The sequence below is a fragment of the Plectropomus leopardus genome, chromosome 10 (genome assembly GCF_008729295.1).
Source record: "Plectropomus leopardus isolate mb chromosome 10, YSFRI_Pleo_2.0, whole genome shotgun sequence".
NCBI lineage: Eukaryota > Metazoa > Chordata > Actinopteri > Perciformes > Serranidae > Plectropomus > Plectropomus leopardus.
The window spans coordinates 2,582,931-2,609,990 of NC_056472.1; positions in this window are offsets into that span (position 1 = coordinate 2,582,931).

The window sequence follows — 27,060 nt, forward strand, 5'->3', positions numbered from 1 at the left end:
TATTTCACAGGGAGATCACTGTTTGTATATTGTATTAACCTAAAACAAAAAACATAATAGCAAGAGCATTTATTCTTCTTGCAACAGGGAGTTAAAGCTTCTGTCTCTCCAGCCTGGTCTCATATCAAAATCATCAAATACTGCCAATTTTGCAGTGATTTCAGTTCAGGATCCCAATGCCAAAAGCCATTTTTTGCAGCTGTATGATACGCAAAACAGTGGCAACTTGAGAGGGCAGCCAGACAGAACTGGTTGCGGTGATATGATAAACCGCTGGATGGCACCAGCCGAGGCTGCATGATACGCAGATGGGCAGGGACAGTTGATAACGCAGTCAGACAGAATCTGTTGCATCCACATAAAACACAGCTGGATGTCGTCAGGATTGTTTATTGTGGTTTGGGATTTTTTTTTTTCAGATTTTTTTTTGCTGTTTGTTTTTTCTTTTCTCTCCGGAACAAATTCTGAAATCACACAAAGCAAAACACTGGAAACACACAAAGGTCAGCGCAGGAAAAACAGTACAGGAAGGGGACACCGAGAAGCACCATCGAACAAGACGAGACAAGACAAAACTATCTGGCAGAGTAGAGGAGTAAAGAGCAGCTTATTTGTGTGTTGTGTGTTAATATAATTAATATAATTCTAACTGTATTTACCTTATTTACACATTATTATTATGTTACAGAAAATCAGTTTAATTGAATCACACTTTTTTTACAGCTAATTGCCTTGCTTATCTGTCATCACCAATTTCCGCATCTTTTTTTTTTTTTTTTACTAATTTCTTGTTCATCTTTGGATCACTGTAGGTCATGGACCAGCTACACAAACCAACTCTGTGTATTTTCGTGAATGTGTTTATGTTGCAACAGACATTAAAGACATTTTAGTCCAGCTCATGCTACCTCAGCACGGCCCGGTCCCTCCAAGGTCTTGTCTTGTCTTGTTGCCAGCCTGTGATTTCACCAGAACCTTATCTCCAAGAACAGACCGGCCATTTGTGCTGTTCCTGCCGTGGCTGTCGTTCTGGCTGTCGTTCCTGGAAAACATGGATGACACCCACGTTTAGCCCCCTGGTTAGGGACCGGAACAAATGTGGGGAAGTGCACACTGACTTAAGCAAGCACTTAGTGGAAAAAAAAACATACCCCACACAGATATGTCGACATCAAAGACACACAGACAATTTGTACACACACACAAGCCTGCAGGTAAACACACACACACACACACACACACGCACGCACGCACGCACGCACACACACACACACACACACACACACACACACACACACAGAACACAGCCTTCTTCTTGCTTCTTGATAACCTTGGGGTTTGTGTCTCTTTGCTCCTGATTCCCCTGAACAGTCCCACTTTGCACTCAACCAACTGATTTTTTTTGCTGTTAAGCTGTCAAACCTTTCAGTTTTAAAACATACAATTTATTAATTTCATTATTGATCAGTCTGCTAATTTTCTTATTCGACTGAGAAATGAAATGTTTGGTCCACATAATGTCATATAATGGGGAAAATGTTTCCTTAAATGGCTTAAAGCTCAAGTTGACATGTTGAAAATTGCATTTCTCTTTTGACCAACAATCAAAAAAACCCAAATCAGAAAATTTAAAAAGCTGAATCCAGTTAAATATTTTGGAATTCAGCTTAAAAATCTATTCCAAGCTGTCTATGAAAGCATCAAAGTTTTTGTGGATTAATCATTATTCCCCTCAAGTATAATAAAGTATAATAATTAGTCGTTACTGGTGGAAGAGGCAGTAGAGCTGAAAGACCCTCCAAAAAAAGTCATTTTACTTTCCATCAACCACATATGTGACTATAAAAGCTGGCTTCCATGGAGAAGGCTCTAATCAAAACAGGTGGGGGAAAAATATTGGTGGTGTAATAGACCAACACGTTCTCATTCCAACTCATCACATGGTGCCACTCTGTCAGTGACCTTCCATGTCTACTTATGACATTTTAGGTATTCTCCTGCATCAGCTGTTTAAACTCTGGGGTGCTGTCACATGATGTCAACAAATGCACATGATGAGATGACACTGCATGGTCCTTATGTTTACACAACAGCATATGGCAACCAACAGACCGTCACAGTGGTTAGGACTATTTCCATATGAAGTGAACTCCGGACTGAAGTCATGCCGTCTGTGTGCATTGCATGTGGATGTGCCTGGTGCCATCAGGCCGCCGGCTTATAGTAACAAGGCCACCGGCTCTGTCCCAGTGTGTTCTCATCTGATGCCATCCAACCATGTTCCAGCTGGATGCAGAAGGTGGCTTTTGGCATTGCGCCCGTACGCCAAAAGCACTGACAGAGCGGACGTATCTGACAAGTTTGGAGTGAGACAGGGCTGATTAGACCCGGTGTGATTCCTGTTGTATCCACATCTGCAGCGTCACACAACCAGAACAATCCAGGAGGCTGTGAACACCTAGGCTCCATCAGCTCCAAAAAGCCCCATGTGGCTCAAACCAAAATTTATGAATGAGGCACTTATAGATTATTATTCATATCCTCTAGAGCTGGGGTGATTTATGACCATGAAAATTAAACTTCCTCTTAGAGTCTCTCCTCACTAGTCCCCATCTTACAAAACATTTCTCAAGAGTTTTGTGCTTTTTGGCATCCAGAAATTGAAGTAAAAGGACTCAGACGTGGTCGGTACTCTCGTCTTTAAGCTCTCAATCAATAGCAATTAGCACAGCTTACTTTTTCTGTGGGTACAGTAGTGTTGGAACATGTGGTTTCTAACTCTAGGCATGTGTAGGAGTGGGGTTTGTGTTTGAGTATTTCCCTCGACATCCAGATGGTGTGTATATCAAAGGAAGTCATGTAGAACCAAGAAAATAAGGAGGGAAAATACATTCCTGGGCTGCAATGAGGTGAACTCCGCCAAGCCCGGCTTGAAAACCTCCATACAATTTTCAGGCTCTTGTGTTTTGATTAAAAGTTGTTTACTCAATGAAAGGCCATGTTCAGTGATTCCACCATGCCAGCTGCCAGGGTACAACAGTATGCCTTCTTGTTTAATCAGTTTGCTTGGAGCTTAAAGATGCAATTTAAGCGCTGAATTCTTTTTTGGGCTCTTTACAAATTATAGACATTTGCCCAATTCCAGTGTTTCATGTATTCTGTCATTCTTATTTTTTAAGTCCTTTCCACTGGGAAATGACAGATCCCGCCATCCTCTCTTGCAGTTTATTTTTCCTTGTTGATTAGCTCGAGTGGTTGACGCGAACGGCGAAGGGAAACGCAGACTGTAAGCTGATCGATAGACCTCGACATGCTGCTGCACCAAGCACTGTGAATTATGACGTACTGATGTGCCGCATACACAAACTGCACACATAATGTGCGCAGACTTGTGTCAGTTTTTGCTGAATCCTGGGCCGAGTGGAGAAAAGTCTGACTGGGGGAAAGAAAAGCAAGTAATGAAAGCCCTGGTTCTAAATTAAACAATGAACTGTACATTATTAATGGTAGAGTCATTGGTTGAGTGTAATAAAAACCTTTACATATTTTGATGTTAAACAGCAATATCAATAAATCACTACCACTGGAGAATGCAAGAGGGAAGAAGCAAAAAAAAGGTTGATTTCTCATTTTAGTGAAACTATTTTAGATGTAATTCAGCAAGTCTGTGTTGAAGCTTTCATATAAAGACCCTGATATATATTTTTTGCTTTTATTCCTAAGTATTTCTCTATAAAAATAAATATTTATGACAAAAAAAAGCAACACTCAAAGTTTAGGTTTGGAGCAGCTTCACTAGAAAACGTGACTGGATGGAACAGGTCATGTGCACCTGAAAGGCTGAGGGACAGTGTCAGGTAATAACACTGCTGGTAATGACTTAATATAAAGTGCATGGGTGCTCTTATATGGTGTGTGAGTAAGGAAGTGGATGGGTCACAGGAGGTGGATGCATATCTCATCATATGCATTTGTTGACATCACTGTAACGGCATCCCAGAGCAAAAACAGCTGACGTGGAGGGTCACTGACGGAGTTGCACCATGTGACGAGGTGGGATGGGTATGTAGTGGAACTGACTGGACTCTCACACTCCTATCACACAAAACATGTTTTGACAGCCTGGGGCAGCTTTGTGTAATAGTTTTCAGTGAGAGTTAAGTGTTTTGCTTGCTAACTTTGCTGAGCACCTGAGCATTGTTTCACTCTATGTGGCTCTAAATTTTGCAGATATTTATTCTTTATTAACACTGAAAACTGTAAAAACATTCCATTTAGATGGGAAGTGAATGCCGGACTCCTGCATGAAAGTCCAGGGTATGTTGGACCAATCCACCACCCCTTCCACCCACCAGACCTTTAAGAACTATCGTGCTCCTTAGATTACATAGTAATTACTGGCAGCTTTTCAGCCTGATGCTGTCATATCATTTCGTCGCAGAGGGTGGCTTTTTAACATATCTTATTCCCCAAAGCTGCGGTATATGACAACTAAATTTCTTTGCTACTTGAACCACAACAGAATAATGCATCCACAAGCACTATAAGAAAACATGTTCAGATACATTTTAAGTGATGTACAGTATATATGTAGGTGGTGATTTTTTTTTTATTTTATTTTTTTGTCTTTTGTTTTGTTTTAGGTGTAATTATTTTTTCTGAAGGGGCAAACAGTACCACACTTCACCACCCAACCTTATTATTTATCCCATTGATTAAACCCCTAAAATTAACATTACAGTAGAGAATAAAAATGTTCATTAATTCGCATTTTCCTCTTTTTGTTTTTTAGAAAATTTGGTCAAAATTTGCACTGCATTTCAATAAAACCCAACTGTTCCGTCTCATGTTCTGTATCCCTGTCTCAGTGTGTGCGTCTCTAGCAGGGGCGGTTACATCTGATCACTATCATTAATAGCTCATACAGACTGCGGGCCTCCATGTTTTGTCTACGATTCCCGCCTTATGACGACAACCGCGTTCATTAGTGCTCACATTTTCACGTGCTTAGCATCTGAGAGTTTAGCAAACGACTTGAACGAGAGCGGTCACAGTGACAGCCATTCGTTTGAGCGTAACAGGGCTCTCTGCTGTGGCTTGGGGATATAGTGGGTGCTGGTAGGCAGGGCAGCAGTGGAAAAAGCAGGGGAGGGGGCGGCAGTGATAATGCAGAACGGATGCCCAGGCTGCCACGGCAAGTCCTGCTTTTGCTCTCCAGGGCAACTGATGAGCCCCAGATGGACGGCCAGCTGCTTTGGGTTTCGGAGCTGAGGGAGGTGGGCGTCACAGAGCGGAGATGTGTGTGTTTTGAGGAGTTGGTATGCAGGTCAAGGGGGCACCTCTGCGTGAAGGTAGAGACTCAAGGCCGTATTTTCATATTTACGCTCCCTTTATTCCACTTTAAGCAGGATGGGTGTTAGCCAGAGGGGCTCTCAAGGTGCTCTGGATCACTAGACCCTGATAAGTGAAGTCAAAGCATCCATCTGCCATTTGTGTCCACTGCTTGGCTCCCCCACCAGAGGAGTAATTAAAAGACCACCTGATATCCTGCCTTGGCCTGGATTTCAACTCAACACCACAAACACACACGCCATCACCAGACTGTGGCTCCTCCTGATGGCCTGGCCTCATGCTGAGCCACCCATGTGAATAAGCATATCATGAAGAACTACATGGAAGCAATCCTCCAGCCAAACCTCTCTCATATTAACAAAAAATATTCATATCCCTCCCGCTCATATTTGAAGGTGAGCTCTTTCTTTCCAGACTGCTGATTAGGATGACATTACAGCATCCGCACAGAGCCGCTTGTCAATCCGTCGCTCATTAATTTGGATGATTGCCCCCCGATTGGCTGGGAGTTTAGCTTATTAGACATCCTGTGTGTTCCTCTGCCTCTCATCATTTCCATCAAGACGATCACTCGGCGAAACCTCTGTGTACAGTTTGGTGGATCATTATTTGTCATCCATATAACCACAGTCCGCAGCTGCATACACTGCGGATTTTCTGCCCGACCAAGAGAGACAACAAAAACAAACAGAGCTAAGAGAAAGCAAATGTGACTATCAAAGCATGGCGCGGGACATGGCAGATATCCCTCATGCACGATTCCAGCCCGCACCAGCCGAGAAGGCTCTTTCCCCTTAAAGAAATTTCAAAAAAATGTTGTCGTTTAAAAAACTTAAAATGTATTTTTTTTTAAAGATTATTTTAAAAAAAGACAGCTGTAGAATGACAGGAAATGTGGGAGATAGAGGGGGAATGACATGCAGCAAAGGGCAACAGGCCGGAATTGAACCCGGGCCACTGCAAAAGCCTCAGCATATGGGGCACATACTCTTGCAGTTGAGCTAGAGCCCGCCCCTATTTTTTTAAATTTTCCAAAAGAGTCGGTCTCGAGGACAAGTGGCACAGCAGCATATTGGTGGGAATTGTGTTTCTGGAAGGTCAAGAGTTAACCTTTTAAAGAGTGGCTCAACATCTTGAGCTGTGTTCAGATGCCTTTTAGCAGCTACCATCCCTTTGAAATCCAATTGGTTTGGCTTTCAAAAATGTCAAGAAAAAGAAAAAAAAAGGCAATGACTAACTTGGCAACAACTGTCCCACAAATTGCAAGAAATCATACAACAGTGAAAATGAAATTTAAAAAATGTGCCTATATATATATATATATACATATATAATTTTCTGCACTTTTTGCAGGTCATTTTCTGTCTTTTCTTTTTTTTGTTTTACTGTTCTTATTTTGCTTATTTTCAGGTTATTTTCTTGTACCTTCTTTTTTTCTCATTTCTTGCTTATTTTGGGGCAATGTGTTGTTTAGCTGCTCATTTCAGTTTGATAAAGTTTCATGAGGTTAAAATCCTAAATCAGCCATCTGTGACATCAGAGTAAAGACACTGAACTCCTCCTGCCATGGTACTAAGCTAAATGTAATAAGACAAAATACCTTAAAACATACACTTTATTGCCAAAAATACATCTCCTGTCCACATACTTTTGTGTACTTTTGCTATTTCCTTGTTCAACATGACATTTTTTCCGTGCACAATGCCAGTTCAATAAAGACATCCTAAACACCTTTGAGATGAGCTGGAATGCCGACTGTGAGCCAGGCCTTATCGCTTCTGAATTGGAGCAAATCCCAGCAGCCAGACTCCAACATCTGGTGGAAAGCCTTCCCAGAAGAGTGGAGGCTGTTAAGGCAGGAGATAAAACCTGGGGTTTTGAAAGCACATGGACAACAGTCACATGAAGGCTGTCACCTACTGGTTGGTTTGTTGATACATTTTTGTCCGACCAAATTGTCATTGGTTTGGACAGTCATTGGTGTTACTTTGTTAAGTCCTTGTGTCAAAAAAGGTATTTAAGTTCCCAGTTGTGTGTTGGAAGTTGTTTATGTTTAACACTTTCAACCCCCCCATTTTTAATCACAAAATAGACAGATACTCACAGAAGACAGTCAACATCAGATTTTTTTGAGTCTCTGTAGTCCAAAACACTGTAGTTCAAGGCTGGATATCAAAGCTTCTGAGATGGAAATGATCAAACCAGAGCGCTTTTTGGAGCAACGGGATGGCTAACATTAGCTTCTAGGCTTCAAACAGGGAGTGTCTCTCTCTCAGAGATAATTTACTGTTGTACTGTTGTGCTGTATAGACATTGTCTCCCCCAAGGTAACTTCTATAGTTGCTCTCTGTATGTTCGATTTTTCTCATCAGTCCTGATCAACACTACCACATATTTTGAGTGAAAATCTCAAAGAAAATGATCCAGCTTACACCACGGCCTCTTGCAAACAGCATCACATTAGTAATGTGTTAGTCAGACTTTGTTTTAAAACATCATTTCCTGATTTGTCTTGTTTTTATTGATTACACAAACCAAATGTGTAGACCACAACATAGACCCCCAGCTCTTTAGCTGAGTCAGCGAAGCCTAGCATGATAATCAGAGTGAACTGCCTTGCTGTTTCACTTCATTTATTCACAGTTTATTTCCTTTATTTAGGTTTATGTAAGCTGATTTCTTGTTGTTAGGAGGAGGCACTTATGTCATTTGTTTAGCTCTCACCAATCAGTAATATATCCATCTTTGCTATATAGGAAATAAGCCTTGCTGTTTCACTTCATTTATTCACAGTTTATTTCCTTTATTTAGGTTTATGTAAGCTGATTTCTTGTTGTTAGGAGGAGGCACTTATGTCATTTGTTTAGCTCTCACCAATCAGTAATATATCCGTGTGTGCGTGTGTGTGTGTGTGTGTGTGTGTGTTAGGTAACACAACTTCCAAAATTGTGTGTGTGTAGAATTCACAATCAATTGGTATGGATATAGCTAAGTAGCTAACTAGGTAAGAGGGCAGGCAATGTTTGGTTTTGTTTTTTTAAATTATTTTATTTATTTATTTTTGGGCAAATGAGGGAAATAGCTGTTAATTACCACAACTCATTTTATTTAAAAAAAAAATCATGAACATGAATAAATAAATAAATAAAACAGGGATCAGAATAAGCATGAGGATTTGTATGAAATTTGTAGTTCATTCCACCATTGTGGGTCTAGACTGCAATATTTCAACAATTACTGGGTGGATTGCCATGACATTTGGGAAAGACATTTTATGTCCACAAGGAGTTCATTGTTATCACTTTGAGGATCATCTGACTTCTCATCTAGTATCACAAAATTTCGAAAATTTCAAGATGTCCAATACTTTGGTCTGTGACAAAATGCCTGCAAAACTCCTATCGGCCTTTGCTTATGTTTTTTACTACTCAATATCGTGCATATTGTCATTGTAATTATATCAGCAGGCTAAAATGGACATTTAGTTCATAGCTTCACAGTGCCGCTGATATGGCCACAGATTTGTAGTCCTATTGTCTCGACCAGCCGAGGTGACTCCTGTATGTCTGCCTGAGTGTGATATGGTTTATTTTTTCCTCTCACGTTTGTGTATTTGGTGTGTGCCTGTTGTGTTTTGTCTCTCTCCTTGTCTCACTCATCACTCTACACACCTGTTGACACTCACCACTCTACACACCTGCCTGCAATCAAGCCAGCTGCCTACGAGAGAGCCAGCTCCACAATCATTTCCCTCCAGATTGTTGCCACGCACGCTTTGTTGCGTGACATGTCCAGCTTTATTCAGATCTTGTCCATTTTTACCCGCTTGCCAGTTTGTTTCTCACTAAGACCTGTTTTTGTGATCTCTGCCAGGATTCCCTGCCAGCCATCCTGTCCACACCTGTCTGCTTCTGGGTCCTGAGTCCCAAGCATGACACTTGATGGTATCAAGCCACAATAATAAGGCTGAAAAATGAAACCAGTGTGGAACACTGCAGTTCCTCTAAAGTCCACTTGAGGCTGGCTCCAAAATTGAGTCAATACCCATAGACCGTCGATGTAAAATGTCCAACTTTACAGCAGAAAAAAAAAGTAACACTCGCAGCCTGGTATGTAACAAAAAAGAAAACAAAACTCTAAAGCTTATTTCAATAAGTCGACTGTACCAGGTGATTTTTGTTTTTTATTTTTTTATAAATTCACTTATTATGTTATTAATGCTTAAAAGTTCCTGCGATAGTCTGGTGACCTGTCCAGGTGTACCCCGCCTTCCGCTCGATGACAGCTGGGATTGGCTCTAGCCCCCCCGCGACTCTTACGAGGACAAACGGTTATAGAACATAGCTGACTAACTGACTGAATGCTTAAAGTTATGTAAATTTAAGGGTGTGGCAGTGCTGAGTGACAGCCTAGGGCGTCACAACAGTCGGTGAGTCACATCCACTGTTCCTCCACAGCTCCAACCTCTTGTCCAAATATGGTCACCTCTGGCTCGCATATAGAGAAGTTGGCCAAAAGGCCAATCTGTAGACTTTAATACCACCTATGTCTATGCCTGAACATGGTCAGAAACGTCCCAAAGAATTTGTAAAGGTGACATTGTAATAATCCGAACATTAGCTGGGGGAATTATTAGACATTAATTACATTTTTAATTACATCAAAAAACAAGTGAAAAAGAAATCATCTAAACTAATTTTTCCCCTTAATTAAATATTTTAAATTATGTTATATTTAAAAGTACCTTTTTTTTTAAAAAAAAACAAACTTTCTTTTCCTTTTTTTCTTGTAACTTTTTACTAAATTCCTGTTTTTTTTGTTGTTTTTGTTGGTTTTTTTTTTTACCATTTCTTGTCAAGTTGCTTTTTTCCCTCTTGCAGTGTTTTTGAAAGAAATTGAGCCAATTTGCTTTTCCAAGTTTCAAAGGGTTATTTAGAAGCCCGGTCTGGATGCTGTGCAGTTCATCTTCATAATGATGTATAAAACCAGATTAGCTGGCTGCTTAGATCAGGCATACATATAGCTGTATAAATGTTTAAATTTTCATCAATACCAATGTGCTGAAATTATTCACTTTATTTTACTGAACCCATGAGAACCAAAGAAGAAGTAATACTGTCGACTAAAAAAGAGAGATGCATAAAAGAGGTCGAAATACATTGATTGTATTTCCATCTTTGCAGAGCAACAGTTTTATGTGAAAGGAAAATAAAAGCCTGTCTTAAAAAGATGCCTGTCCCAAATTTAAGCCAGTTGAGTTCAGTGATTTAAGCAAATGCTATTAAAGGAAGTTTTACGGTAATAAAAACCTGCCTATTGTATTGTGGCTCCGTCCATTATTTCACACAGCCTGTTTATGCTTTATGTGTTGCATTTTTGACTGTTCCTTTAACTTCACTGCACCTCAGTTGGGTATAAGCTCAAAGAAAAAGATGATTGCTTACACATGTGAAAAAGATATGAAAGAAAGTTCCACAGCCGCAGCATCTGACGAGCACACAAAAGTATGTCTGTGGAGAGATTCTATGCATAACCTCTGTAGGTCGACAACAATACCAGCCGCTTTTCTGTGTCCCCTCCGTGAAATCACCAAAAGAGTCGCTGTGATATTGAAGTGAACCCACCGCGCTCCTCTCCGTCACTCTGCCTCCAATGCAAAGTGTGTCCCTTGTTATAGCTCAGCAACACAAATAAACTCTCTGGCTCCCAGGCCCGATTCATCTTTCACACAAGAGTGCTTGTTTTGTGGTTTCTCCAGCTCCGGCCACGCACAATTTGCGCTCTACACCGCTGTGGGTGAAAAAACTCAAGACAAGGCAGTGTAATAACAGCAGCCTTCTCTTCTTTTTCACTTTTCCTGTCTCGCTCTTTCTTCTTCTCTCTCTGTGTTGTTTGAAGAGAGTGCTCGGGCTGGCACAGCTGTTTATTTGCTCACTGTGGATGAAAAGGCCTGCACGGATTTGTAAAAGGATGGATATGATTGGTGTTTATGAAAGTAAAAGATTTTAACATTTACACAAAAACAGCAAAACCTGAACACTGTAGCAGAGAAACAAGAGGGTGCTGGAATAAAAGGACATTGGATGAATTAACCCTTTGTAATCTGGAATGACATCAGTTTTCCTGTGCTGCGTACAGATGCCTTTCCCCAGTATTTAACCCATTGAAACATGAGGAGATTGGTTTGATTTTGTTTGTTTGTTTGTGTTTGTTTTAAAACATGGGAAAAGATAATCAGCAACATGGCATGAAATCGTCTGCAAACTGGAAACTGAAAAATGTTACAGAAAAAAAAATTCTGATTTTTTAAAATAATTAAAATAATTTTTATTTAAGCACTTTTTTCATGGTTTTCTTTCAATTCTTTATTTTAATTTTGGAGGTAACTTTCTTGGGTTAATGAGAAAAAGAGCACTGAAGTATTTAAAAGAGTATTTAAAAGAGTATCTTGATTTATTTCAAAAACATTGGAAGAAGGCAAAAAAGAGCTAAACTAGCAGGAAATTACTACAAAGGCAAAAAGGTAAAAAAAAAAAAAAAAAAGGGTTCAGAATAGCAGGCAATTACTGCAAAGTAAAAGAAAATTACCTGAAATTTGTAAATGGAATTAATTAATTAAATAAATAAATACCGTTTTAAAAGTTTTTTTAAAAAACATGCTTAAAAATGATAGTTTTGTAACACAATTTTAATTAACATAATTATGATAATTATAAATATATATTTTACCTGACATCTTTACCTAGCATTTTTTTATTTCATTATTTTCCCTAGCTTAAAAAAAACCCTCTAAATCTACTTATCTCTTGCAATTTGTGGAATATTTATTACCTAAGCCCTCATTGCCTTTTCCCCATATATTTCCCAATATGAAAGAAAATGCATACATTTGCTCAGTGTTCAAAAGGTTTAAATACTTGTGAAAGACATCTGAAAGCATCAAGAGAAAAGTGACGTCTCTCCAGGTTTCAAAGGGTTAAGAAGGAAGAGGGCCGTCTGTTTTGCTGACAGGCCGATGATGGCACCCTGCACTGCAACTCGCTAATGGATTTTGCAGCTTTTGACAACAATTTTCCCTCGCTGAAAAGAATTTGGCTCACAGCAATGCATCAGGAAACTGTCTCCGTCACATCTCAGTGAGGAATAAATAGTGAATATAATGTGCTTCACACCACCATTACCATTAGCTGGTAAACTGAATTCATGAGTTTTGGCTTCTTTTTATTGGTAAACAACAAACATGACATAATGTGCGAGTGACTGTGAGCTTATTGTGGCATTAACGTGCAGTGGAAAACAGGCCGGTTAGTATTGGCACAGATGATACGCTTGCAGGGACAGAACGCCTCCGCAGGATGAAGAATTGAGAAAGACGTCCTGCTAACACGAGGTAGTGCTTGAGTTGTATATGTGGGATATTAAAAATGATTTTGGTGCGCAGCGCTGACTCTGTGTAATCACTTAATCATCCACCATGTTCTCAGTGAAGAGTTCACCGAGGAGAAAAAGTCCCAGAGTAAATAGATTTCAACGAGGGAACAGAGGGAGGGGTAGAGAGGGGTTTGGCAGGAGACGAGTGCGGTTTGGAGCACAACCTTACCGCACTCCTCTCTCACTAACCCCCCCCCATCTCCTCCCATCTCTTTTGTTCCATTCTCGCTCCACTCATACTCTTTCTTTCTCTCTCCATTCACCTGCCTCTGGTTCAGCATTTGATTTATGACTGCATGCATCGTGCTTCCTTCTCTGAAATTGGCTGGATATGTATGTCACACTGCGCAATTATAAGAGCGTGACCTCAACTGTCTGTGACCTGAACGTCCCAAACTTTTCAGCTGCGTTCCATCTGACCGGCCTCCAGATCATATTCAGGATGGGTGTTGAGATTGCTACGAGGACGTGTAACTTGAGAATCTATCTGTCTTGGAAATCACTCATTTGTGCATTTCTTAAATTCCTCTTCTTGTAGCAGGTGGTGCTCTGACAAAAGTCATGTTGAAATTCTGTTTCTCAACAATATGCTCTGTGTGTATCACGGGGGTCTGAAAAACGTGTTGCATGTATTTCCTCCTCATAAAACATTTGGAAAGCTGATCCTTGGGGGGATGTTAGAGAGCAGACAGTGTTTACATTAATGTTTCTCTGACAGCAGTTCTCTTCTTCACTGACTTCAGGCTTATGAAAACATTGCTTCATTGTGCTGCTGGTGGTCAGAAACTCCCCAGGTTTCCTTTAAGTTTTTTACTGCATAATACTCAGAGTCTATAGCCATCAGAGGTGGAAATCACTAATTACTTTCTGATTGATTCAAATGTGCTTCAGTAAGTGGATGCATCACTGTTCAAATGTACTGCAGTAAATACACCAGTTAATGCATTTCAGTTCAGTTCAGTTCAGAGCTTTTATTGTTCCTCAAGGGAAAATCTAGTCTGCAGTTGGCGGGACAAACAATTAAAAAATACAATAAACAGGCACACAGAGCACCGTAGCAGCATGCAAGCAAACTTTTTTAAAAGCAGTCCTGATCGACACTAAAATTTTGACAAAAGTCATCCAAAAGTGTCAATTAAAAGAAGCAAGCTCAGTCAACTACCTAATACAGAAATCAAAACATGGAAATATCAGTTATAGGAGCGATCACAGTCATTTCCAACAATTAAAAGTCTTAAAGTACCACATAAACAGTGTGCATGTTCATTAAGTTGATTGAAACAAAGGAAAATTTAAACCTATTTGCTCTCGTTCTCAGGAGCCTATATCTTCTACCAGAGGGAAGAGGGATTAATTCCACTGAGTGGGTGGTCAGACCTGGGCAAGGCTGACCGTGCCTTCTGCAAAACTTGTCTGTCAATGATCTTTGTAAGAGAGGAGCTGCTGCATGCCAATTATCTTACTGGCTTCTGTGACAATTTTGGACAGATGATTTTTGTTTTTTATTGAGCTGTTCTCATAAAATGATATTAAACAAAATGTTAAAATTGACTTGACAAAAAGTTTCAGTAGCCTTTGTAATAAATCAGCAGGTTCTCATCCCAGCTTGTCACATGGTGCCACTCTGTCAGTGACCTTCCGCATCCACTTATGATGTTTTAGGTATGATGTTACGGTGATGTCAACAAATGCACATGGTGGGATGAAGCAGCACGGCCCCTATGTTTACACAACAGCACAGACTGTCACAATGTTTAGAGTAGGGAACAAACTCACAGACCTCTGGGAAGAGGCATGGTGAAGAAAAAAACAAACAAACAAGCAAACAAACAAACAAACAAACAAAAAAACAAAGCACACACACATCCACACAAGAAGTGAACTCCTGACTCCCAGAAGCCAGCTGCTTGAAGGACTCCATCCTAGAAGTGCTCTCATGGTCATTACATTACATTATGTTGTTAGCAGCAGCGTTTTTACCTGACACTGTCCTTCAACGTTTCATGCACACGTGACTGGTTCCGTCCAGCTGCGTTCTCAAGTTACGCCGCCCATGTGGACGCGCCTGGTGCCATTCGGCTGTCCACCAGCGTATAACATCAACGCCTGCGGTTCTGTCCGATCGTGTTTTCATCTGACACTGTTCTGGTTGGATGTGGAAGTTGGCTTTTGGCATCATGCTCATATGCCGAAAGCACTGACAGAGCTGCGCTATTTGAAGAGTAAGGAGTCAGAACTGTATCTCCTGAGTTGGCAACAAGGCACACCTGCTCTTCATCATCAGCGATCAACACCTCCATAAAAGCTGCTCTTCACTCCACCACTCTGCCACATTATTCTATCTAGTTTGGTAGTGCCGGTGTTCCAAACTGCAGTTTTTCCTGTGCTAACTTTCATGTATTTCCAGTGCCTTCTGCCACCAATTTTATATTAAAACTCAATTCTGCTCCTTGTGTCTGTCTCAGTCATGTTGGGTCCGGAACACAAAAACCAATACATCACACATACTTTAGTAAATAAGTGAGTGCATCATAATTCAAATGTACCTTAGTGTGTGCAACTGTAAGTTTATGCTCCACCGCTCAAATGTACTTCAGTATGTACAACAGTAAGTGAATGCATCTGCATTCAAATTTACTTTAATATGTACAACAGTAAGTGAATGCATCACAGTTCAAATATACTTCTGCATGTATACCATTAAGTATACACAAAACACATTCAGATGAACATCAATAGCCTATTCACAAATGTAAAATAGTAAGTGAAACATCACTGTTTACACATACTTCAGTATTTTCATCAGTAAGCAAATGTATCACAGTTGACTGCTGATAGTGACTGTCTTCAGTTCACCACTCCGTTTGGTTGGTTTTTGGTTCACTGTCACATTCAGATCAGTCTAAAACTATACAACACAACAGTATATATACTGTCTTTATTTTGCTTGAAGACAGATAAATGATTGTACAGTCAAACATCATGCGTGTGCTCTGCTATGGGGATATCCCTCATCTTCATGCTTCTCACTTTTAACATCTTGATGCAGTCCATCACTGTGCTTTGCATTTTATTTTAGGAAATAAATATTGTCCTCATCACTATGGAAATGTAGGCTGGTCTTCACTGGCAACAAAAACTGAACTATATTCTATCATTGTAGTTTATAAAAGTCTTCTGCAGCAGGTGTGTCAGCAATCACTTCTCTTGTTAAGTTTCAAAGCACTGCTCACCACAGCAGATCTGTGTTTAAATGGAGTTTAACCAGTTCCCCCTCGGGTAAAGTGAGCTTGGGAAGACTGCCTTCCACTCCTTTGCCCTTTATAAATGGAATGAATTACAGAGGTTCTTCAGACCTTAATGTCTCATCCCGCTGGCTGATGTTAACTCCCAAACTATTTGTGTTTCTCCTCTGTCTGAATCTGTTCTCTCTCTCTGTGCACTTATTATGTTAGTTTTGTGTATTTGTCCTTTTGTTTGTTGGGTTTGATTTTCATTCTCCCTGCTGCTTTTGCAGTCCTGTCAGTTTGATCACCTGATTGATTAAGGATACATATATTTATATGCACGTGTGTGTGTGTGTGTGTGTGTGATTTTAGACAGCATTCAGGCATCACAGAAGTGTGACATGTAACATAAGCTTCAGCAGTGGTTTCCAAACAATAACAGTGGCATCACATGGCAATAACAATCACTAGATAGCGGCTGATCTTGTCCTCTGCTCCGAGGGTAAGGAGTTCCAGAATCTCATTGTTTTCCAGTTCATGGACATTTGCTGTTGTTGTTCTTCTTTGAGTTAGCCAATAACTGTACTTTTTAAATCACCAGCGGTGGGTTGCATGCATAACGTTGTCAAAACATCACACCCATGTCTGTGGCAGCTAAAGGCAAGACAACTCTGTCCCTCCATCCCGTGACTGTACCTTTTACACAGAGTGACGAGGGAGCATAATGCCACAGTTCTTGCACTGAAAAAAGCAGCATAAAAGAGAAAGAAAGAGGGGGAGAGAAAGTGGAAGGTGGACTATTGTGCAGTGTTTCTGTACATCATAAGAACTAACTCAGAATACTGCTTTTGTCACTGCCCAACTTGCAGGTTCTTGATATCATAGTCTAGTCTTTAGTCTGTAGGGTGACAGATACACAGTTTACTAAACCCAGTAGTTACATATTGTGAGTGGAAACAGTTTTTGAGTTTGTGAGACGTTTGATGGTTTACAAGAAAGAAAAATAGAGAGCAAATTCTTTAGAATAACATTCTTTTGAACTCTTTTTAAAGAAGATGGGATTCATATTGTGCATCTAACTTGACATAAGTTCAAATAGAGGTGAATGGTTAGAGGGTGGAGGGAGCGGGGGAAGGCACCTTACCGAGCATTTCCTGTCTCCACACACAGCACGCCACAGAGTCACCGGAGGAGCGGCAGAGCAGATTAGAAGATGGAGAATATGAGAAAACAACAAGGCAGAAGACAAAGAAAATAGCATTATGCTAATACAGTGTGATAGGGAATAGAAACACTGTTGGACGTGTTTGCTTTACTTTGGTGGAGAAAACAGAGTGTCGGCTCAAATGAGGGAGCACAGGAACACATGAAACACTGATAATGTATCTTATTACATGCAGGTGGAATTATGCTGTTAAAAAGTCTGTGAGCAGACTTTGAGTCTGACTCACTGTTATTACTCACTAACACTAGATTTCTGTCACGCTGTTGTATGCCTCCATGCACCAGTTAAGTTAGTTAAAGTTTACATCCGTGTGTGAAAACAAGGATGCTTCACATCTCCCCCCCGGCAGCACAAAAGATCTCTACAATCAGTACAGTTTCAAGGTGGACATCCAAGATAAGTGTCAACAATACAGTATCAGACCGATTGTCTCTTGTTCTGGATTATGCCGTTGACTAAGTAGGCAACAGAAGTGTTTTTGCAGAACATTATGATGTCACAGTTAACTTTTGACTTCTTGGATATAAAATGTTAGCACTTCATCGTTATATCAAATTAGATATTTATGTGAAATTTTATCTCATGACTTCTTGAGTTATGGCGAAAAACATTTTATTTTTTATTTTTTAATTTTTTTAAACATTTTTTTCAAAAAACAGTTGTTTTTTGAGGTCACGGTGATGTTGACCTTTGTCCTTCAACCACCATATTCTGAGTGGCAGTGGATGTTTGTGCTAAATTTGAAGAAACTCCCACAAGGCCTTCTTCAGATATTATTTTATGGGAATAAGATGGATGCAGGGTGCATTGACTGTGACCTTATACCACCAAATTCATGTTGGTGGATGTTTGTGCCAAATTTGAAAAGATTCCCTCAAAGTGTACTTGAGATATTGCATTCATGAAAACGAGGTGGATGCATGGTTGCAGTGACTTTAAACACCAAATACGAATTTGTTCATTCATGAGTCTAAGTGGATGTCTGTGCCAAATTTCAGGAAACTCCTAAAAAGCCTTTCTCAGAAATTGCATTTACAAGAATGAGGGGATGCAAGGTTTCAGTGAGCTGTGACCTTTTACCACCAATTTCTAATCGTTTCATTGTTAAAACCAAGTGGATGTTTATATCAAATATATAGAATTTCTCTCAAAACATTTTTTGATATTTAATATTGCATTCACGAGAATGAGAATGCTGCAAGGTAGCAGTTATCTTGACTTTTCACCTATGACCACCAATATTTAATCAGCTCAAACAACCCAAAAACATGAAGCTTCAGGCCACGGCTATCACCAGACATGTAAAATACCTGACAGCTAAATACTGTTTTTCAGTTTAATTCTTACATAAAAATATACTCTAATATAACAAATTCTTTTTTTTCCTTTATAAATAAATGCTTGTGTCTGGCATATAGAATTGTGGGAAAAAAGAGGGGGAGAGGATAAAAAGCTTGACCAACTGACTCTAGAAAGCAGATTCAGTCCTTGCTTAGGATCACGTCAAACTTACCTTAGCTATGAGTTGTTACTTTATAAGGTTAAAAAAGATTTTAAATGCTGTTTGTCGAAATCAGAAAACAGCATTTTAAGACTCCTTCCACCCTACCTGACTAACATTGTATCTGTTCTGACTACATTTTGTGAACTGAGTAGTTATGGGAGCTGGACGGCTTTCCATTGGCTCCATGTGCTGGCAGGACTGCAGGCACATTCAGCACAATAAATTATACATTGCTTCATGCAAACACACTTAATAGTAAAAGAGCTCCATTGGCAGTTTTTGCAAATAAAACTATGGGACAAAAATGTTCTAGATTTTAAAAATCTCAGCTGGAAGGCTGTTTGTAGCCACCTTTATTCCCGGATCTGTGTTCCAGCCCATTTCCAGTCCTGTTGGTGAGAGTGCAGGCCTACGATACTGGAGTATAGTTGCACACACACACACACACACACACACACACACACACACACACACACACAAAGCCTTCCCCAGAGAGTATTTCATTAAGGATTAAGATGTGTGTAGCCTTAGGTGATGACAAACAGAAATAAATACCTGTAGAGGCTTTGCATATATTTTTGTTAGGTTAAATGGGAAACAGGACAGGAGAGCAGGGTTAGCTGTGTATAGTTTTGAATATATATTAAAGTTAGTCACATATTCTATAATGACAAACCAAGAGCAGTCTTTTTTGAAAATGGATGAAACAAAGACAGAAATGTTGGCAGAGTCTAACATGTAAATACACACTTGTATGTTCCAATAAACTTAGAGATAAGGTTAAAGCTTTACCTGCCATGACAAAGGAACATACAGGATTGAAACATTGTTATGTTGCAAGAGATTTTAAGTGTAGTCACTCATTCTACATCAATACTGTTGTTTTTGTCATCAAAAAGATTCTCTAGTATATTGCAACAGTGCAACCATAAACAAAAAATCAACCAATTCACTCTTCAATTCTGCACAACCATGCAAATTTCTCTAACAACTGCAACTTGTCTGCAAATTTGGCCAACTGTGTTAGCTTCAGTTGAGTTTCACCAAACATAGCAGTCCTCCACACAACCTTACCACACTCACTTCCTTGTTTCTGGTTGTGAACATGCAGTCATGTGCAACATAAAGGTCTCACACTTACCAACAAAAATACAGCCAAAACCTGCACAAGGCAATTCTGCACTAAACTGTTTTGCACCACATGCAATTCCTGTGCTGAAACTGAAATGGTGGGAAGATGCAACACATCTTAAGTTGACCCAACTTGAGCACATGGCAACCAGTGTGGACCGTCACAATATGGGCCAGCTCTCGCCATTTTGGTGCCCTAGGCAAGTTTAGGATTGGATTGGAATCGCAAGTGCCGATCACAACAAGTAACAAGGTAACACTAATTATGACAACATTGCAGTGTATCAGAGACACTGGGATTTACACTATAAAATTGGCTGGATGTGGTGATGCTGGTGGTGTCTGCTGTCTGACCTGCAGCTGGATTCAAACATTAAATAAGTAAATCCATACTGTTACACCACTGCATTAAGTCTGTTTGTTTCATTCTACTTCATGGAAAGCAGGCACTGAACAAAGTAATTTTATTTAATTTGACTAAGACTTGCATTTAGTTTGTAACAAGATTTTTGTGTTATTGACTAATTAAATAAAGATTAATCAAAGAAAACATTGCTACCATTGTGAGTGTCTATTCAATTTTATTTTGAAAGTTTTCCATGCATTTATTTTGTACTTTTTGTGTTATTTCCTGTTCTGCCAGTGGAGGTTACTTGAGAGCAGAGCCTGCACCAGAAGTGTACTCACACGGGAGGCCTGCAGACAGACCTCTCAAGTACTGGTTTGACATTCAGATGATTGATAAACATTCTTCAATTCTCAACAGCTATCATAGCATCATCACCAAGCATTATTATCTAGCTCTGCTTGATTTTAACTGAGATAGCACATACAAATGAAACGTCTTCACACAAAACAGCCTTTTAAATGTTTTAAAAGAAGACATACCTCTGTATTTGGATCTCTTTTCCTCCTCCGCTATTCTTAGTTTTATAAATTGCACACCTGAAGGTTTAGACCTGTTTTTATGAAAAGGGAAATATAAACATAGATAACTTTTAACCTGGCTGTTGACATGTGTCAGTCAGGCTTCTCTCCCTCTCCTATCTGAGGTGCACATACGCAGCGCCGCCAGTCCTCACAGTGCCCGCTGGTCAGTGACAGATCAAATGATGAGAAACAACAGGGGCGCTGAGTTTATTATTATTTCTTTCTTTATGTGTTCATTTGTAAATGTCAAGGCACTTCGTAAGGATTGACGTAAGGGCACTAACGAGCAAAGTAAATTGTTATCGTTTTTTTTTTTTTTTTTTTTTTTAGTGCGACCAACGGCGCCCCTCCAGCGTGTGGCAACAACATTTTCACAAAAAACTTAACATCCACACAGGAAGCGAGCACCATGCTCCCACATGAAAGTCAGCTGTTTGTGTGACCCAGTCACCTCTCCTCCCGACCGCCTCATAAGCCCTCTTGGGCTCCTTTATATTACATTTTTACTGGCAGCGTTATTACCCGGCGCCGTCCTTCATGGTTTCATGCAACCGGTTTTGTGCGGCTGCATTCTCAAGTGGTGCCACCCGTGTGCGTATCATGAAGATGTGTCTGGTGCTGTCTGGCCATCCACCTGCATATAATAACGCCACCAGTTCTGTCCAGTCACATTCTCAGCTGACACCTTCTCCAGGCAGATGAAGAAAGTGGCTTTTGGTGTCACGCTCGTACACCAAAAGCACTGACAAAGCAGACATACTTGATGAGTTCGGAAAGAGAACGGGCTGTCCATCCACCATGTGCTTGTGTTGACATCACGGTAGCGACATCCTGGATCTGTGATCCAGCCCTTGTAGTTACTACAAAGACAAACTTAGTAACTGATTTATATAAAGCTGGAACAACCCAGTCATGGTATTTAACATACTTTTAAACAGCTTAAAGTTGTCCTCCTGCCTCAACATGAGTCTCTAACCTCTTAACTCCTGGATCTGTTTCATCCCCATCACAATAAGCCCTGCCTCTTAGTTTTGGGAGGAAAATTGACGATTTTTTTCAAACCTTACTGTAAATTACACAGCTGAAATATGAGCAGAGGGATGGAAGGAACGAGTGTGAATTTCTACAGTGGGGCCAGAATCCCAGAAATGATGCCACTTGTCAGTCGAGGCTCTGCATTTTTGTCTAGAAAATAGCCAGTTTCAGATATCCCTGAAAAACCACGACTTCCAAATATGTTCTGCCGCAGAGTAATTCCTGTCGGCGGCCTGTGCACTGAGAGGAAAAAAATTATGATTATGTTTTAGTCTCACTAACTGATGTCATGTTTGGACATTTGCTGTGCATAAGCTGTCCATAGAGAATACCGTGGGGATGATCCTACAAAGTGGCAGGCATGTAAAATGTCCACTAATTCTTTACATACAGATCACTCGTCTTAACATTTATTCCAGCCATAGTAACAAGCTATTACCTTGGGAATATAGCAGCAAAAGCTAGACGGTATTAGACATTACTCTCCTGCCTGGCCATTTCCTGTCCTGCCCCTAGCCGTTGCCCCCTCCTTCCTCAGACATATACAGAGAGGGGAAAATAGATTCCAGTTTGGAGTGGGTTCTGGCCAAAACCACCATGCCACTCAAAGCCAGGGCCGCTTGTGTCATTTTTCCACTGGGTTTCCGTGGTATATTTTGACAGGCCATTTAAGCTAAGCTTCGATGAATAGGGGGACGGCTATTTTTTCCTCTTCCTTTTCTTTCGTTTCCATCTTGATTCTGTAACATTAAAGAGGAACTCATGCTGATTTATGTGGCTGGCTAAAGTCTTGGATAATGCATTTGGTCAAACCGCCGAAATCAAAATGGCTTTAATTATTTCTCCCGTCTGGCTGATTGCTTTGTGCCATATTATTGCTGCAATTCACCTCTTGCTACATTAGTAATTGATGCTCAGTGTTTGGCTCAGAGTGTCTTTATATTGCCATTGGCCATAGAATGATGAGCAAATAAGTCTTGATCGAGATGGATGTTTCTCCCTTTTAAGCATCTGAATACACTTTTTTAAGTGGCGGTTGTCTGAAGGACTTGTAAAAAGAGCCTAAGTGCTACAATGTTTCAAGGGTAAACAATCCTTCCCATAGGCGCTCTGGCACAAACTAAACACTTTAACACATTTTCTGCTTGATAAAACCTTGTTCAATTTCCTGTGCTTTGTAGCCTTTCGATAGGCCTGACATGCCAGCTTTTTCCCCATATTCTCCTGGACATGAATTACAAAGGGGAGCGGCGCGGGCAGTCGATCAGGCGCCTGCTCTCCCTCGTGAATGAATTTACTTCAATTAGAGGCTGCAGTCAAGCACAAGAGGACAGAGCGTGTCGTCTTTTATGAACATTTATTGTTACACAGTGTAATGACTATGCGCGCCGTGACCCGGGCTAATGACACCATAGATTAACTCCAGTGGGTAGCCTTTGGGAAAGTCCAAAACTATTCCAAAGGTATTGATTTCGAGGCTTGCTGCGAAATTGAACTGTCAGGTGTTCCACTGGGCCCTGATATGATATTGATCCCTCCTGCTTAGCGACCAACAAAGAGTCTGGTTACCTGAAACAGCCCGGTGCAGCACGACGACCGGGGATCCCTCCACTCCCCTTTAGAACTGCTTATTGGAATTTTAAATAGAAATTTGATAAACTCGGGCTCTCTGGAGAATATCAGTGTTGCCGTCCTGCCTCAAGACAGTTTCTCCCTGCTCTCGCTCAGACCATTAGCCATGCTTAGTGATGTGGAGCCACTTTTCCACTGCCATTGACATTGTGAATATGGCTTTGCAGGTGAACTCAGGTTAAAGGGAACATTTGCAGCTTTAGGAATCCTCCTTGAGCATCATCTTTAAACAACAGTGGTGTAACAGTCAATGCAAGGTCACTCCTCGACAGTGAGAAAAGAAACAACAAAGACCAAGATGTGCAGACATGAGAAAAAAACAATACAAAACCAGATATGTCATGGACTTTGCAATTGAAATTTTTGAGGCCTGTCTGAAATTTTAAAATTCATCAATAATATCTGTTTTTACTTTTTCTGGATGTGATAAATTGTATGATTTTTGGTGATTTTTAGAGATCATTGAGTTTGGCATGTTTTCTTCAAAAATCACCAAAAATATTTTCTGTAAAAATCAACAAAAAAAGGTGCCTCAAATGTTTTGCCTTCCAAACCTGTCTGTGACTTTCTTTAAAATTTACCAAAAATTTTAATTCAATGGAAAAAAAGGCTTATTTTAAAAAAAAAAAGAAAATATGCCAAACCAAAAATCAGCAGTAAAATAAATAATAATACAAATACAGATATTTAAAGTTGTGTGCTCCTCCCTTAAAGCCAAAAGAAAAAAAAAAAAAAACATATGATCCTCCCCATTGTTTAAAATATCATTTCACATGCCTCCCCTTTTGTGAACCACCTCCTTCCCTCTCATATAAAACGAACAGTCTCATATCAAAATATTTAGATCTAATCCTGTTCTGAATTCTTTCTTTTTTTCAATTATATACACTTAAAAAACTATTACATAGTAATGAAAAAGAACCAATAAGAAGTACCGATGGTGTTTTCAGGGAATGTATTGTCTTTAAAATTTGCCTCAAATTCATGTAAATGTATTAGTAAATATGTGTATGAACCCAGAGAGACAAAAGGAGGGATGGTGAGCAAAGAGACAAAGAGCAGTTTTATTTCTCTCTCCATTTTAATTAGAGTGTCTTCCGCCAAGCCGAGTGGTGTCAGCGAGTGCATGGAAGCAATCAGCACCCCGCGTGGCAGGAGTCACATGCCTTTGATCAGCTCATGGAGACTGATCCACAGCGACTGGGAGAGGTGTGGGTGATCCCACTGGCCTCCGCATGCCAGCCGGGATGGCTGCGGCGGCGGTGGCAACCTCCGCCCCTCCTTGAGGCGCTCACGCTGGGAAAATGTTAATGGCAGAAGACTGTCCTAATGTGACACTGTCACTGCACTGTTTTATCTGTCTCTGTGTGTTATTTGAGAGGCTGCAATTCATTTGACTCCATGTGGAGCCCTAATCAGTCACACTGAGAGTGCTGTGATCAATGTTAGAGTGAGCCTCCCCTGCATGGGGCTGAGCAGTAAGAAAGGAAATGATGGAGGAAAAAACAACACATAATTTAAGGATTTTCTGAGTTGAACTGTTATTGTGAGCTGGTTGCGTTTATTTTGCTTTTCCTCTTTGATGGTTCAGTAACTGTTCTTACTTTGTGTAATTTCAGGAAGCAGGGTGCAACTAAGTGACGTATTTTGCCACCAGGAATTTTGTGCTTCACTTGACGGATCAGTTCAGTAGGCAAGTTTCCGTTACAGATTTGCACAAAACTTCAGTAATATTTTCAAAATGTCAATAAAACAGAATTGCAAGATGACTGCGTTTCCATTGAGTGATGTTCTGCGACTTCTCCTCTCACGATAACATTCCAAGAAGCATGACAAAGGATGTTTAAAACATTAGCAGGTTTATTTCTACTGCAGCCACCGCACCAGCCATCATTATTTCTAATCGAAGGCGTCGTAGGCATCTTATGCGAGCCAAAATAGAAAGGCAAGCCCCTCATACGTGGGAATGGCCACATGAAGGGCTTATTCAGTACCGTTCACATCTATATATGATGCACTAGGTATCCACAACATGTTCTCGTCCTAAGTCGTCACATATTGTCGTCTTGCAGTGGACTTCTATATCTACGTTTTGTCTTTCCTTGCTCTCGAGAGATGCCATCCAATGGCATTCCATACTCACGTGAAAGGTACCTTTTGGCGTCACAGTTTTAAGTGGTGCACTTTTACAAGTTCATAATGAGGATGGGCTTACTTTGTGAACATGTGCTTAAAAATGCTTGAACATGACTGCAAAATAAACGGTTTAAGGAGGCCAAAAAATGTATTTAAGTTGACTGTCAACCTGTCAGTCCTTTTTTGATGTAGCTGTTATTTAGGTAAGCCAGCATGTTCACACAAATGACAAGACATTTTCCTGGGAGGATTCCCAAACTCCTCTGTCTCATGCAAGAAGTGATAAGATGCACAACCACACACAAAACAAGAGTTCTTTAATCCAAAAGTGGATGTCAGCTAGACGCAATGCATGTTATTTGTGTGACAAACCAATGAAGGAATGGAAATACACTGTAACAAATTGCAGTAAAAATACAACCACATTCTAACATTAATGTATCGTTTTTCCAAACTACACTAAAACAAATACAAAACAATAAATCTTGACAAGGGACAGAAGCTTCATGCAACCATCATCCATCATCATATAACCCACAGGTTGGCCACAGTATTACACAGTAAACATCAAATTCTACTGTAGGATACTGTAATAAAAATAACAATAAAATACTTTTGAAGTAAATTACAGTTGTGACAACACAAAATGCTGGCAATCAGTAGTTTACCATAATTTTACAGGAAATTTTGAAATACCATGTTTTGATTAATAATCAATGTTTTGTGCCGACATGTATGCTAATCCAGGTTGAACGAGCAGGAGCGGGATAAGAAAACAGTCCCGTGCAGGACTTTTAATTATTATTGCTACAAATGTCTCGACCATCATCAGGTAGTTCATTTGTTTTTCATGAGAAATATGGAATGTACTCAGTTGTTACTATAGTTTAGCTATTGATTACAGTCTCCAACAGTTTTATGAACTTTTGGCTGTGACTTACAGCTGCTTTATGAAATAATTCTCTAAGTAATTGTCATTCCAGTGAGCCTCCTGAGTGTATCAGATTCATCTAAACAGAATACACACTAGCTTAATTGAGTTTACATCATAACATAAATCTTATAAATACTTTATTTTTTTCAATTAAAACTTCATTCAGAAGAGCCTCTTCTAATCCCTTTAAAGTAAATTCCCTGGCGACCTACTCTAAGAATACACATACAGATGCATACAGCAGCTCAGCCCCACCGCAGAGCTTTACAGGAAGGCTTGTCGGTGTAGAAACATGAGTCAGAGGGAAGGGATGAATGCTCTATAAACAAACCTCGGGAACTAAACCTTGGATATAACAAGCAGCTGAGGACAGTAAAACTCGAGAGGTGGAATATGGGGCTTCTTTTCTCTGGACTGCGCTGCAGGAAAAATATGGTCTTATGAAGAATGAATGGCCTCCAATTAGGACAATGTTTAGTCTGAGGGAGATATTTTTAGCAATATATTTCTCTTATAGTCATAC